Source organism: Geotrypetes seraphini, chromosome 3 (genome assembly GCF_902459505.1).
Source record: "Geotrypetes seraphini chromosome 3, aGeoSer1.1, whole genome shotgun sequence".
NCBI lineage: Eukaryota > Metazoa > Chordata > Amphibia > Gymnophiona > Dermophiidae > Geotrypetes > Geotrypetes seraphini.
In genome coordinates, this window is record NC_047086.1 from 54533404 (window position 1) to 54549865 (window position 16462).

The window sequence follows — 16462 nt, forward strand, 5'->3', positions numbered from 1 at the left end:
TAGGACATATAATGCATACATCCATTAGTGCTATAGAAATTATTACTAGTAGTACTAGTAACTTAGGGAAATTCTGGTGGCTCAGCTGTCTGACCTGTAGAAGGGTGGATGTCTTCCTCTCCACAAAAGCCAAACTAAGGAGGTGGTTGAGAAATACAGGCTGGCTAGTCTGACTTCTATAGTGAGGAAAAGAATGAAAACACTGCTGAAAAAGAGGACAGCAGTTTCTGAGGCAGTATAATTTTACTACAGGGTCATTTCAAGTGAAGTGGTTCCCAGTCGACCATCTCCGAATTCCATGAAACTAAGCTGTGCAAAATATTAGACTTGGATATGCATTTGTTCCTGAACTAGAGCATCCGATATGAGAGGTACTCTTGTCAGTCTCTGCATGACCAGAACCAAATCGACTACTTTCAGTAACTACAGTACATAAACCATAACTGGTAGAAAGCTCAAATTAGACTTATCTATAAGTTTTTGATGCTTATTTTAAATATACTTATGGAATTAGATTACTTTTTTCCATTATTGTCCAGCAAAATGCATCAAAAAATTCATTGCAAAAAAACTGAGATACGTACTTTGGTCATTAATAACATTGAAAATATTTTATCAAATGCCTCATAATTTTGCAAGTATATTAACAATGCTGGTTTCAGTGCTTTCAGTGCATATAAAAATTATGAGCTGTCTAGAAAGAGTCCCTGCAAAAATATGACATGGTAAAAATGCCCTCCTGAACTTGTGCTTTAATTTTGCTTTGTTTTCAGGGCAAAATATCTCCATGTGGGCCATCTTAGATTTTTTTCTTTTTTATACCAGCATTCTAGCTGGGAAAGGAGCAGGAGGCACCCAACACCGCTCCTTTCCCAACTGGAGGACTTGACCATGCGGTGTCCAGGCCATGCCCACTTGTAGCTCACTGCCAGCTTCAGTCCTTTAAAGGGTTGACAGACAGGTGGGGCCTTTCCTGCCGGCAGGCCCTGCTAAAGAGCCCTTTGTGTTGTCCAAGCCGGAACAAGCCAGGGAACTGCACCTAATCATGAGGTAAAGTAAACCAACTCAAACAGAACTAGAGGATATTGTTTAAAGCAGGAGTGCCCAATGAGAGTCTATTACGGTTGCCTTTGCGTTCTCCCTGTTCCCCAATGCCACAACAGGCCAGTAGCGACTACTGAAGCGCCGGGCATGCCAGCCTCCCCCCCACCCCGGTCAGAATTAACGTCAGATGGAAGGCTGCTGGCCTGCTGTGGCATTGAGAAACAGGGAAAACTCGGCGGTGGTGGCTTGGGGGCCTGATTCCAGACAACAGCTCCGGCGGTGGCTTGGGGAGACAGAAAGACAGGGAGGCAGAGCAGGGAGACAGAAAGTCAGAACAGGGAGAGAGAAAGACAGAAAGGGGGCAGGGAGAGAGAAAGAAAGAAAGAGGGCAGGGAGAGAGAAAGAAAGAAAGAAAGAGGGCAGGGAGAGAGAAAGAAAGAAAGGGGCAGGGAGAGAGAAAGAAAGAAAGGGGCAGGGAGAGAGAGAGAAAGAAAGGGGGCAGGGAAACAGAAAAAGACAGACAGAGAGAAAGAAAGTAAGAAATGGGCAGGGAAACAGAAAGAAAGAAAGGAGGGCAAGGAGACAGAAAGAAAGAAAGAAAGGGGAGGGGGCAGGGACAGAGGAAGAAAAAGCTGGACTCATGGAAGGAGAGAGATGTTGTTTGGGGAATGGAATGAGGTCTGGATGAGACGAAGCATGGAGGCAGAAAGAAGGGAAGAAATATCGGATGCACAGTCAGAAGAAGAAAGTGCAACCAGTGACTCATGAAATCATCAGACAACAAAGGTAGGAAAAATGATTTTATTTTCAATTTAGTGATCAATATGTGTCCGTTTTGAGAATTTATATCTGCTGTCTATATTTTGCACTATGGCCCCCTTTTACTAAACCACAGTAGTGGAATTTAGAGCAGGGAGACTATGAGCGTTGAGAGCAGCGAAAGGCATTCAGCGCAGCTCCCTGCGCTAAAAACCGCTATTGCGGTTTAGTAAAAAAGGATGGGATATATTTATCTATTTTTGTATAGTTGTTACTGAGGTGACATTGCATATTTTAAAATCATCTGCCTTGACCTCTTTGAAAAAAAACCCAAATATAAATAATTAGCATTTTCTCTGCATATAGTGTGCTTTGTGTGTTTTAAAATTTTATTGTTGGTAGATCATTTTTACTTGGTCATTTTAAAAGTAGCTCGCAAGCCAAAGAAGTTTGGGCACCCCTGGTTTAAAGATATTGACTAATATGTACTATTTATCACTATACTACCCTATGTCAACCATATCAGCAACATCAAGAACAAAACTCAGCAATATGTCAATACAAAAGCTCTATAAGTGTTGCTGAAGTGTACGGATTCATAGGACATATGATTTAAACAAATTAAACTAGAGGTTACTGTTTAGAGATATTGACTAAGGTTATTTATTTAAAAAATTTATAAACCGCTTACAATTGAAGCAATGTACAAATTAACATATGTAATATAATGACAAACCATAAGTATATAAAACAAAATAACATCTACTTAGCAGGACAGTGAAACTAAAACTCTTACTTATCTCTCAACATCCCTTCATTAACCCATTGGGGCAATATGATACTAACTTATAACAACATACAGTCAATCCATGTTACATAAATGCATCAACAAACAATTGAGTTTTCAGTTGTTTCCTGAAACATACCCGATCTTTACACAGTCTCATAATTCTAGGAAGGGAGTTCCAGAGCTGAATACCTACTACTGAAAACATCATATTTCCAATTCTCTTATGGTGAATCCTAAGTTCTTTGTCATTGGCAAGGCACCCCTCAGATTGTAAACTACGATTACAATATGTACTATTTATTAGTGCTGCCCGATTCAGGAAAAAATATTCAATTCAGCCTATTGAATCTATTTCTCGATTCAATTTTCCTGCCCAATTGGATGTTTTTTTCCAAACATCCTGGTGGGTTTATTTTATAGCCTCTACACCCCCTTTGCTCTCTCCTACCCACACTGGCGCTGTGGTGTAAACAAAATTTTTTAAAAAAAAGACTTTTCCTCTCTCTGTTAAATCGTAGCTCACATTTACAGTCTAATACCAGCTCTGGCAGGATATAAATTTCAAATCTGACACATTGTAATCACAAAACAGAAAATAAAATTTATTTTTTCTACCTAAGGGAGGGTCATTGGAGTGGGCAGACTAGATGGGCCGTGGCCCTTATCTGCCATCTATTTCTATGTTTTGTTGTCTGGTCATTATTCAAATCATGTTGGTCCCAGGCTCTGCGACAATTACATCGGGGAGTACTAGAGAGGTAAAATTCCTAGATGTCATAAATGACTGCTACTTAGAGCAACTGGTCTGGGAACCGACAAGAGGGAGTGCTATTTTAGATTTGATCCTTTGTGGAATGCAAGACATAGTACAGGAGTTAACTGTGTTGGGTCCACTGGGAAACAGTGATCATAACGTGATCAAATTTGAGCTGATACCAGGAGTAATGTCGCAAAAGAAATCTACAGTAGGGACTTTTAATTATCAAAAGGGCGACTAACATAAAATGAAGAAAATGGTTAAAAAAAAGTTAAGAGGATAAGTTGCAAAGGTTAGGACTGTAAACCAGGCATGGATGTTATTTAAAAAAACTGTTGTGGAAGTCCAGACCAGATGTATTCCACATATCAGCAAAGGAGGAAAGATGAGGAAATGAGCCGATGTGGTTAAAAGATGAGGTGAAAGGCTATAAAAACCAAAAAACCATCCTTTAAAGAATGGAAAAAAGATCTGAATGAAGAAAATAAGAAGAAACGCAAGCACTGGCAAGTTAGATACAAAGCATTGATAAAGAAAGAATATGAAGAGAAACTTACAAAAGAGGCAAAAACTCATAGCAATTGTTTTAGGTACATCAGAAGCAGAAAACCTGTGAGGGAATCTGTGGGACCATTGGATGATCAAGGAGCAAAAGGGGCACTCAGGGAGGATAAGGCCACAGCGGAAAGATAGAATGAATTCTTTGCTTCGGTCTTTACGGAAGAAGATGTAAGAGATCTACCTGAACCGGAAATGATTTTCAAGAGTGATGATGTGGAGAAACTGAAAGAAATCTCGGCAAATCTGGAAGATGTACTAAGCAAATCGACAAGTTAAAAAATGATAAATCACCAGGACTGGATGGTATACATCCCAGGGTATTAAAATAACTCAAAAATGAAATTGCTGACCTGCTGTTAGTGATCTGTAACCTGTCGCAAAAACTTCTGTAGTACCTGAATATTGGAGTGTGGCCAATGTTACGCCGATTACAGTATAATCTTGTTATAACGGACTTCAAGGGACCTGGTAAAACGGTCCATTATATCCAGAGTTCGTTATATCCAAAGTTGCATTTTTTTAAAACTTTATTTAGGGCAACTTGAAACAACGTACAATCAATGAACAGTCACTGCACAACCATATCAGCAACATCAAGAACAAAACTCAGCAAAACATTGGTATGGTAAAAAATCATTGCAAACCAGAACACTGTACTGGAAAGAAAAATACTCTTGTCATTCTTTTCTGGGCTGCATTTTGATGCTATATCATCGGCAAGCCACGTGCCTTGTAGGCGGAACCTGCATGTCCATTATAGTCGAATGAAACTACAGCTAAAAGTGGCTCTGGGGACCAAATTATTTGTCCGTTATATCCAAAAGTCCGTTATATGTGAGTCCGCTATATCCGATGATTTTCTGTATGTTTAAAATGGCGCTTGGCTGGGACCAGTGGACCTCGTCTGCTATAAGCGAGGTTCCGTTATAAGTGAGTCCATTATAATGAGATTATACTGCATTAAAAAGGGTTCCAGGGGAGATACAGGAAATTACAGACCGGTAAGCCTCACTTCAGTACAGGGCAAAATGGTAGAAACGATTATAAAAAATAAAATTGTGAAACACGTAGACAAACATGATTTATTGAGACGGGGTCAGCTTGGGTTCTGCCGAGGGAGATCTTGCCTCACAAATTTGCTTGATTTCTTTGAAGGTGTGAATAAATATGTGGATAAAGGTAAGCCGGTTGATATAGTGTATCTAGATTTTCAGAAAGCTTTTGATAAAGTTAGCTTTTGATAAAGTTCCTCACAAGAGGCTTCTGAGAAAATTAAAGTGTCATGGGATAGGTGGCAAAGTTCAGTTGTGGATTAGGAATTGGTTATCGGATAGAAAACAGAGGGTAGGGTTAAATGGTCATTTTTCTCAATGAAGGAGAGTAAACAGTGAAGTGCCGCAGGGGTCTGTACTGGGACTGGTGCTATTTAACTTATTTATAAATTATCTGGAAACTGGAAAGACGAGTGAAATTTGCAGATGACACTAAACTGTTCAAAGTTGTTAAAATGCATGTGGATTGTGAAAAATTGCAGGCAGACCTTAGGAAATTGGAAGACCGGGCGTCCAAATGGCAGATGAAATTTAATGTGGACAAATGCAAAGTGATGCACATTGGGAAGAATAACCTGATGCTAGGGCCCACTTTGGGAATTAGCAACCAAGAAAAGGATCTGGGTGTCATCGTAGAAAATACTATGAAATCTTCTGCCCAATGAGTGGTGGCAGCCAAAAAAAAACCAAATACGATGCTAGGAATTATTAAAAAAAGGGATGGTTAACAAGACTGAGAATGTTATAATGCTCCTGTATCGCTCCATGGTGTGACCTCATCTGGAGTATTGCGTTCAATTCTGGTCTCCTTATCTCAAGAAAGATATAGTGGCACTAGAAAAGGTTCAAAGAAGAGGGACCAAGATGGTAAAGGGCATGGAACTCCTCTCATATGACGAAAGACAAACGGTTATGGCTCTTCAGCCTGGAAAAGAGACGGCTGAGGGGAGATATGATTGAAGTCTACAAAATCCTAAGTGGAGTAGAACAGGTACAAGTGGATCAATTTTTCACTCCATCAAAAATTACAAAGACTAGGGGACACTGAAAGTTACAGGGAAATACTTTTAAAACCAATTGGAGGACATTTTTTTTCACTCAGAGTATAGTTAAGCTCTGGAACGCGTTGCCAAAGGATGTGGTAAGAAAGGATAGCGTAGCTAGTTTTAAGAAAGGTTTGGACAAGTTCCTGGAGGAAAAGTCCATAGTTTGTTTTTGAGAAAGACATGGGGGAAGCTGCTGCTTGCCCTGTATCAGTAGCATGGAATATTGCTATACCTTGGGTCTGGGCCAGGAATTGGTGACCTGGATTGGCCACTGTGGGAACGGTTACTGGGCTTGATGGACCACTGGTCTGACCCAGTGAGGCTATTCTTATGTTCTTAACCACCTTCCATCTCTGTCCTCGCCTTCCCTCTCCCAGAGGTCTGGCATCTTTCCCTTTTTGTCCCTATTCCCGTAGCTACAGCGATGGACCTCACCATCCCCAGATCCACCATCTCTCCTTTTTTCAACTACCCTTTCATCCAGCATCTCTCCCTCCTTCCCCACCACCCCAGACTCCACCAGCTCTCACTTTCTCTTTCTAACTACTCTCCTATCCAGTATATCTATCCCTCCCCACCAACCCTTGTGTCCAACTTCTCTCCCTTTCTGTTCCTTCTCTCCCTAAATTCCATTGTCTACCATCTCTCTCCCTCTCCTGTTTTTAGATCCATTATTTCTTCTATCCCTCCCATCTCCCCTCTCCATGATCTGCCCCAAGTTCATCTCTCCCTCCCCCAAGTCCATCTCCCCTCTCCATGATCTCCCCCAAGCCCATATCCCCCCTAAGTTCGTCTCTCATCCATATTCTCCCCATCTTTCCCTCTCCAGTCCACTAATTTCCCCAAGTCTATCTCTCCTTCTCCCCCCAAGTCCACTTCCTCCCTCCACCAAGCTCATCTCTCCCATCCATCTTCTCCCCATCTCTCTTCCTTCAGTCCATTAACTCCTCCCAAGTCCATCTCCCCTCTCCCCCATCTACCTTTATTTTGACGTTACAACATGTTGCTAGTTTTGGTAGTGATTTAGCGATCCACACCTGCCGCCACTCCTTGCATTTTCTCTCCACTGCAGCCTGCCCTCAGTGAAAACTTCCTGTTTCCACTTGGGCAGCTGAATGGAGAGAATACACTCGAAGTAGCAGCAGGGCAGTGAATCGCATTCGCTACCACTGCTTTTGCTTGGCCAGGGAGGAGAGGAGAAATACTTCTGGCTGGGAAGGAGAGAGCCTTGCTGCCGCCGATCTGCATGCAGAGGTCCGTTTGGGCTTTCCCTCTGACACCAGTCCTTGTTTCTGATGTATCTTCCATTTTCGCAAAACCGGAAATTACATTAGATGGAAGGACTCCAGTGGCAGAGGGAAAGCCTGAATGGATCTCTAGCAAGGGGGCTGAAGAATCGGTAAGTTCGATTTTTTTTCAAAACCAAATTGATTCACCTGAAGTGAATTGATGAATCAATTTGAATTGTGAATCGGGCAGCACTACTATTTATCACTACACTACCCTATGTCAATACAAATGCTCTATTGGTCACTAACCTTCAGCATTGCTGAAGTGTACAGATTGACAGGACATATAATTTAAAGAAATTTGAACTAGAGGATATTGTTTAGAGATAGTGATTAATCTATATATATATATATATATAAAATCGGAGGTATGTATGTGTGTATGTATGTGTGTATGTGCCGCGATCACGCAAAAACGGCTTGACCGATTTGAACGAAACTTGGTATGCAGATCCCTCACTACCTGGGATGATATGTTCTGGGGGTCTCGCGGCCCACCTGCACACGTGGGCGGAGCTACAAACAGAAAATCAGATTTCAACCATTCATGTCAATGGAAAAATGTAAAAAGCTGCCATTCTCACAGTAATTCAAAAACGGCTTGATCGATTTGAACGAAACTTGGTATGCAGATCCCTCACTACCTGGGGTGATATGTTCTGGGGGTCTCGCAGCCCACCTGCACACATGGGCGGAGCTACAAACAGTAAATCAGATTTCACCCATTCATGTCAATGGAAAAAATGTAAAAAGCTGCCATTCTCACAGTAATTCAAAAACGGCTTGACCGATTTGAACGAAACTTGGTATGCAGATCCCTCACTACCTGGGGTGATATGTTCTGGGGGTCTCGCGGCCCACAACTCTATGTTGCTTGCTCAAGGGTGGGTTCACCCAAGAATTTATATGTTCTTGCTCCAGGAGGTGAAACTAAAAATGTTGTTTATAATCACGTTTTGCGTTAGTTGTATTGTTTTCATTTTGTCAAATATTTCACATTATAATTTGAATATTGTACTTTTTATTAAGCTGTAAAAAAATAATTTCATTCACCACTATAAAGTATCTTTATTTGAATCCATTTACAGTGTTATTGCTATAATTAAATACCCGTGCAACGCCGGGGCATCAGCTAGTGTGTAATATTTATCACTACAATGCCCAATGTCAATACAAATGTTGCTCTCTCTGCTCTCCAACCTTGCATGAACAGTCCTCTCTGACAGAATGTATTTCCCCATCCCAACCATTACAGGCAGGGAATGCTGATACTATTTTGGTTTTTGCCAGGTACTTATGACTTAGATTGGCCTCCACAAAAACAGGATACTGGGCTATATGGACCATTGGTCTAACCCAGTAAGGCTATTCTTTTTTTTTTTTTAATTATTATTATAATTTTGAATACTTACAATATCCAATATTCAAAGGAAAAAATGGAAATCTCATAAACAATAAATAATCATATATACATAATTCCTTTCTAAGCCCACATTAATGGGGAGGCATGTTACAATTATTAAACAAACAAATTTTCAGGAAAAGATAAAGGACAATGATTCTCAGTTCATCCCAACGAACCTTTAATCATTCCTTACTTAATTGGGATATAAATTTCTCCTCTTTTTTCCTCAGCAAATGAAACAACTCATTTCTGTTCTCTCGCAATTAAAAATTGTTGTAATTGAATGGGGTCCCAAAAAACATACTCAATATCCTGCATTTTGACTAAACATTTACAAGGAAATTTCAGATAGAAAAATGCTTCTAGAGCCAAAACTCTAATTTTTAACTTCAAAGACTCTTTCCTTCTTAATTGAGTGGCTCTAGAGACATCCAGAAAGATCCTAACCAGATCCCCACAAAATTTCATTAACCTGTTTTTAAAATAAAGTCTCATTATTAACATCTTATTTATCTCACTCATGCATGTTATCACCATGGTGGACCGACTCTGGATCACATCCTGAGTGTCTTCCAAAAATTCAGTCAAATTTACTTCAGTCGTAACCAGATGGTCCACCTCCTGGGCAGATTCTATTTTTTTTTTTAGGAATATAATAATAGATATTTATTGGAAAATTCTCCGCATTAGCCAATCCCAGTATTTCTTTGAAAAATTTTCTTAATAAAAATTCAGATGACAGTAAGTGAGTTACTGGGAAATTGACTAAGCGAGATTTTTCACTCTATTCATATTTTCCATAGATTCTATCTTAGAATGTATCACTGTAGAATCTTTAACAGCAGAAACCGAGACCGCTTGAAGTGTATTACATTGAGTTTCCATAACATTCAATCGTTTTAACCAAACAATTCAAATTGGAATCCACATTTTCTAATTTATGCGAAACTGACTGAGAAAAATCCCCCATTTGTTTCATCGTTGTCCTGAGAAACCCTTCAACTCTAGAAATGCCTAACCATAAATCTTTAAGGGTACTATCCTGTGTTTCCTCTGTTAGTGGATTTTCCTCCACTCCACCTGAAAAATTCAGTGGTTTAGGTATTTCAGTATAAACTAACTTATTAATATGGGTGGAGGATATCACTTGTCCGTTGGAAATAGTAGGGTTTATATTCCTACTACCACTAGATACTGGGTGAAGGGGAGGAGTCCGTTCGAGGGGGCTCACTGAAGCTCCTGAGAAGGAGGAATCCATATTTAATGGTACTTCTAATGGTTTTTCAGATAGTAATGTTAAATGCCTATCCATGGGGCCAGATACCGCAGGTGTTGAACTTTTTGGCTTAATTTTCATGTTCCCCATATTTAAATCTAAAGCCACAAATATAAAAGTAATTAATACCAGCTTGAACTCCGACTCCCCGACTCCTAGTGGCTCCAAGGGGCTCCCAAAGGGGCCTGGCGTGCCCCTTTGGCCACGCCCCTTCGGTCACGCCCTGCGGCCATGCGGCTGCGGTCACAACCGCAGCAGCGGCTGCTCTTAAACTAGTTGGAGACGGACCCGATGATGTCAGGGGTCCGTCTCTATCAGTGCCTGCTTGCCAGCTAGGACGAAAAAGGAAAGAACCGCTGCTGCAGGAGACTTGGGGGAAGTCAAAAAGTCCCCTCCGATATCCCTCCGGGTCAGGAACAAGCTCCCCCAGTAAGGCTATTTTTATATTCTTAGTATACTCCTAACACATGGACCCTACTACCTTAGGCATATTTCCTTTACCTAACCCTCATTGATACCCAAAGCCACAAGATTGCCCTCACAAATGCAAGTTCCTTAAACAACTGGGACATCCTCCTAATCTTCGAAACCTGGCTCAAAGATGATGACAGCAGAACCCTGCTCATGCTCAGACACTAGAAGAGGAGGGGTAGCCACCATCGTTAAATCTGACCTCAACCCGAGATTAATAGATGCTATCACACTAAACGCACTGGAATGTCTCATCTTCTCAACAGGCCACAACAGGGATCTCACCTTTGCACTGATATACAGAGTCCCCCATTCCCCAATAAACACCTTAGGCCAATGGTGCCCAACCCTGTCCTGGAGGACCACTAGGCCAATCGGGTTTTCAAGATAGCCCTCATGAATATGCATGGAGCAGATTTGTATGCCTGTCACTTCCATTATATGCAAATATCTCTCATGCAAATTCATTATGGCTAGCCTGAAAACCCGATTGATCTGCTGGTCCTCCAGGACAGGGTTGGGAACCACTGCCTTAGACCACTTGATATCCATCCTTAATAAAGTGATAATCACTTACAACCAGATTGTTATCCTAGGAGACTTTAATTTCACAGATTACTCAAAGAGACTGGTTCACCAGCAGATTTCATCCTATCAATTTCTAGCTACAGGGTTGCCTCCTACTTCACCGGGGTGATGCTTTCCTTTAAGAAGACCTCCCTCCTCCGAGGCAGCACAGAGGTTGCCAGACTGGAGGTGGGACTTTTCTATAATGTCCCTGTAGGTCTCCTCTATGTACCTCTTTGTCTCCCTTAGCTCCTCCAAGTCTGCTTCTCTAGCCTCAAGAGATCAGACATATTCCCTGAGTGCTAGGAGCTCTTTACACCGAGCACAAACATAAGACCTCTCACCAACTGGGAGATAATCAAACATGTGACACTTAGTGCAAAAAGACTGGATAGCCCCCATCTTGCTGCTGGACTGCTCCCTGCATCTTAATATTGGTGATTTCTTTCTTAAGTTGCTATGGGAGTTGGAACATGTATTCTAAGTTCCCCTAAGATTGCTAGTTATATGTTAGGTCATGGTAATGTTTAATTTTTAATATTATTTTGCAGTGTTGTAATTGGTAGGTTACCCTCTAGGGATGTCTCGGATAATTTCTTAAGAGCTAATTACTAGCTAATTATGTTTGTAGCTTTCTAATTGGTTCAAGGAACTATAAATCAGAGATCAGGCCAAGGATGGGTGGGCAGGAGTTAAACTTTCCTCAACTGCTTTCTGTGCCATAATCTGATCTAATACTCTGAAATGCAAACTAAAATACTAATCTAAACTAAAACACTTTTTATATATAAACCTAACAGAGTCTCTAAAGGCTACACTATTGCCAAAACTGACTTTGCTGAAAAAGCAGAGTACTGAGCTAAAAAAAGGGAACAATTAAATAACCTCCTGATGCTCACATTTTACCTTTTCCCAAGTTTGAATGCTAGCAAGTAAGATATTCCAATGGAGGTTTTTTTTTCCCCTTAGCAAGTAAGATATTCTAATGGATGTTTTCTTTCCTTTAGCAGATCCTATCTCAGCTCCTACTCTTATCTAGAAGATCAAGAAAACTTTTTCCTCCTCTTAAAATATTTCCTACCACTAACTCCCCTTTCTCTTAACTGTCTCTACTAAGTTCTTCTTCCTTCCTACTCTGTGCTTAATTTCAGCATTTTTGCCATACTAATAGTCCAGTTCTTCCTTTCTGCCCCCTTTTATTTCACCTTTTCACTCTGGTTAATGTAAAGGGGAAAGGGGATGGGATTTGATATACCACTTTTCTGTGGTTACAATCAAAGCAGTTTACATATTATATACAGGTACTTAATTTTTTCAATGGAGGACTAAGTGACTTGCCTAGTTACAAGGATCTGCAGTGGAAGTTGAGCCCAGTTCTCCTGGTTCTCTGGATACTGCACAAACCATTAGGCTACTCCTCCACTCTACAGTTTGCTTCTGCATGCTTTCTTTCCATTCTCTTCTGTGCTGTATAATAGCACAGTATCATGATAGCAATACAGAACAGCACATTGACCTCTACAAAACCTCGAGCGGAGTAGAACAGGTACAAGTGGATTAATTTTTCACTCTTTAAAGACTAGGGAATTCTTGATGAAGTTACAGGGAAATACATTTAAAACCAATAGGAGGAAATTTTTTTCACTCAGAGAATAGTTAAGCTCTGGAACACATTGCCAGAGGATGTGGTAAGAGCAGATAGTGTAGTTGGTTTTAAGAAAGGTTTGGACAAGTTCCTAGAGGAAAAATCCATAGTCTGTTATTGAGAAAGACATGGGGGAAGCCACTGCTTGCCCTGTATCGGTAGTATGGAATATTGCTACTCCTTGGGTTTTGGCCAGGTACTAGTGACCTGGATTGGCCACCATGAGAACGGGCTATTGGGCTTGATGGACCATTAGTCTGACCCAGTAAGGCTATTCTTATGTTCTTACTTCTATGAAGTGCTGCAGCCTCAGCATCATCCTGTAGCATACCTGCTGAAGAGCACACCTGAAAGGAGCACTTACTGTATGTCACTACTGTCTTCTTGCTTTTGTGGTAGCACAGCACAATGAGCTACTCTACAGTTAGCAAGCTAGTGACTTGGAAATGTGATCCCTGAAAATTGATTTAAAATAAACAACCCCCCCCCCCGCCCCAGAAATCCATTTATCACACCTATCTTCAGAATGAAAGAGACATTGAAATGTGAAAGAAGTTAAGTAGCCACCTAAAGGGCAATTTTATATTACTCCTCTGCAAAAAAATTTCAAAATTCTGCGCACAAAATTAGCAAATTCTGCAAGTTTATTTGTCAAAATTTAAACAATATTTTTGCTAATTATTATCCATATTCCATTTAAAATAAAATGTTTCTCTTCTACCTTTGTTGTCTGGATGTTTTATTTTTCCATCATGTTGGTTTTAGTTTCTTTTTTCTGCTTTCCTGTTGTCTGCTAATTCTCCAAGTGACTGCTATCCATTTGTCTTTTCTACTCGCTCCTGTCTATTCCCTCACTACGTCTGCCTCAGACATATTGATCATTTCTTTTTAGTTCTTTACTGCCTCTTTCTTACCCTTTTCCTCTTTTTAGCTACCTATCAAATTTTCCATCTTCTCTCCCATTCCCCATCTCAATTCGTCCTCAGCCCTCCGTTCTGTTTCATCTTCAATGTACCTCCATTACCATATTTCTAACCTCTGTTATAACTATCCTTTCATCTGTTTCCTTGTCACCCTCTCTTACCCCTCAGGGTTTTATATTCTCAGTGTCTTCCTTCCTCTACCCTTATAGCCCATCTGCTCTCTGCCACAGAGAAACTTCTAGGTTAGCAGCAGGCAGTGTGTGGGAATTGCTGCCGATACCATTACCTGAAGATGCTGACAGTTGAGATTCTGTGCAGGAAAAGGGAATTCTGTGTAACTGTGCAATTCTGCCAAAAATTCTGCATTGCCCAGTCGTACAGAATAGAGAATGACACGGTGGCGGTTTACCCGCGGCTACCGCGTTTAGCCGCGGGTAACCCGCCAAAAACGGGGAATGAAAATTAGCAGCCTCTGCGGGGACAAGGCCATCACCGCCCCGTGGAGCGGTGAATGGTCTTGTCACCGCAGTGAGGCATAAAGGATCGTGCGGTCCCCGCAGCCCCACGCACCCACCCGCACGCCGGCTCGATCGTTTAACCAGCTTCCTCTCTCCACCTCACCTTAGTTTGCCAGCTTTCTTTTTCGGCTAACGGAACGCTTTCAAAAGAGCCGCGCATGGTTATATCCGTCCTTACCTTAGTTTGCAGCCTTTCTTTTTCGGCGATCTGCACACTTTCCCAAAGAGCCGCGCACATGCGGCTGCTTAAAGTTCAATCTTCCTGCTCTGCTGCAACTTCCTGTTTCCGGTTGGGTCAGAGCAGAAGATTGAATACTGAGCAGCCGCGTGTGCGCGGCTCTTTGGAAAGTGTGCAGATCGCCGAAAAAGAAAGGCTGCAAACTAAGGTGAGGACGGATATAACCATTTTCTGAAACCTGTTAAAAATGTCAAGGAGATTCTCTCTTCAAAATTCCAGGGCCTGCGGGCTGCTTGTCATTTTGTATGCTGTCAAAATCTTTGATGTACCCCAAATCTTAATGTCGGGCTATGAAAAATGCTTAGCTCAATTTAAGCCTCTCGCAAAAAAGGGCTAACAACTGTAATTAAACCATTAAATTCTTGTCTACGCTTCACATAGAGAAAATTAACTTCCCACCAACCTCATTTTCTACTTGAACATGATTTTTTGGACATGAACACAGTTCAGCTGCAATTACTGCAGAACTATTCATCCCTAGTTGCTAAAAGATTTGGGACATTAAGACAGCTTAGAGTTATTCAAAATGGGAGGAAGATGAAAAAGGGGATGAAGATGAAAAGAGGCACAGTAACAGCAAATGGAAGACACAGAGAGAAGACAGGAATTGAATGAGAAGATGTGGAAAGCAGAAACCAGACAACAAAGGTAGAAAAAAAAATTCTATTTATTTATTTATTTTTTGCTTTAGGATAAAGTAGTATATTAGTTGTGTTGATAAAAATTTATAAACAAAGCCCTGCCAGCTGAACATCTCTTTCTCTAGTTCAGCAGGAGGAACTTTGATTTATAAGAAAGGAATAAGCTAAATATTACAGTACTAAGGCTTATATGGATGCTGCGGGGACGGTGACGGGGCGGTGAATGGGATGGCAGTGGCGGTGACGGGGCGGTGAAAGGGATGGCGGTGACGGTGACGGCGGTGACGGGGAGGTGTAGAGGATGGTGGGCCGGGGACGGGGCGGTGACAGATTTTTTTCCCCATGTCATTCTCTAGTACAGAATTCAACCAGAAGTAATGATATGGTGCTTATAATTAGGCACCCAGAGGGCAAAGGAATACTAACCTGACTTGGTATATATGTGCCTAATATTTAGACATAAGCATTTTCACCATCTAGAAAGTCTGTGAAAGTGTTAGTGCCTAAGTGCTAAGTGGGAGAGGCCATAGGCATCTGGGCCAGTGAGGAAATTAAGATCTTTCCCGGTGCATCCATAGGAAGGGCCATACGTGCTTGGGCCAATCAGTACCTAAGGCCCCTCCCCAGTACATCCCAGGATGCACCAAGAAAGGGAAACCCCGCCATTTTGAAGAGATGGGACTGCTGGCCAGAGGAAATAGGCATCCCTCCAGCCAGCCGTCGACTGAAAGGTACGGGGGTGTCGGGGGGGGGGGGGGGAGTGCATCACCGGTAGCAGGAGGGAGTGGGCATCCCTCCTTTCAGGGGGTTTGTCAGGGAGTGGGAATCACCAGTGGCATTCCTCCTGCCTGGGGTGGATATCACCAATGGTAGGAGGGAGTGGGCATCCTTCCTGCCAGGGGGGTTGCCAGGGGTTGGGAATCACAGGTGGAAAAGGGAGTGGCCATCCCTCCTGCCGGGAGTAGCGGGAACCCCAGTGGCGGGAGGAAGTGGGCAACCCTCCTGCTGATCTTTAATTTGAGGTCTCCTTTTTTTTTTATTGGCAAGTGTATTCTGCCGATCACTATCACCAGCCACTCGTCCCATTCAAATTTAGCAACCCTCTGTGAACCTCCATTTGCATGTGCGGGTTTTAGAGAATGACTTGTCTTTTAAAATCGTTATATTTATGGTCTCGACAGCAGCCTGTCAGAATTTAGTGCAAGTGTTAGAGAACCCTCTCCTGAATGCCTTGTTCCAGAGTAAAGTGTAAGAGTTAAGCCTCCAGGAGGAGGGGCCTATGAGAGAAAGAAAGCAGCCCAGCAAGAATATACCAGGCTGACAGAGGTGAATGTGTTGTTGCCACAGCAACTGATAGAAATGCAAGAGAAAATGTGCACAGAATATGTCAGTATGCAGGAACACCATGAAAATATATAGTGTCTGCATTCTACTCTCCAGCACTGCCAATGCCAGGTGGCCCAGAGACAAGCCCAGCTGA

General features: G+C 41.8%; 1 protein-coding gene across 6 annotated transcripts in view; it reads right to left on the minus strand.

Annotated features, from left to right (window-relative positions):
- FAM135A (family with sequence similarity 135 member A) overlaps positions 1-16462 on the minus strand; it is a 277151-nt gene that overhangs the window by 73366 nt on the left and 187323 nt on the right. The window lies entirely within an intron of this gene.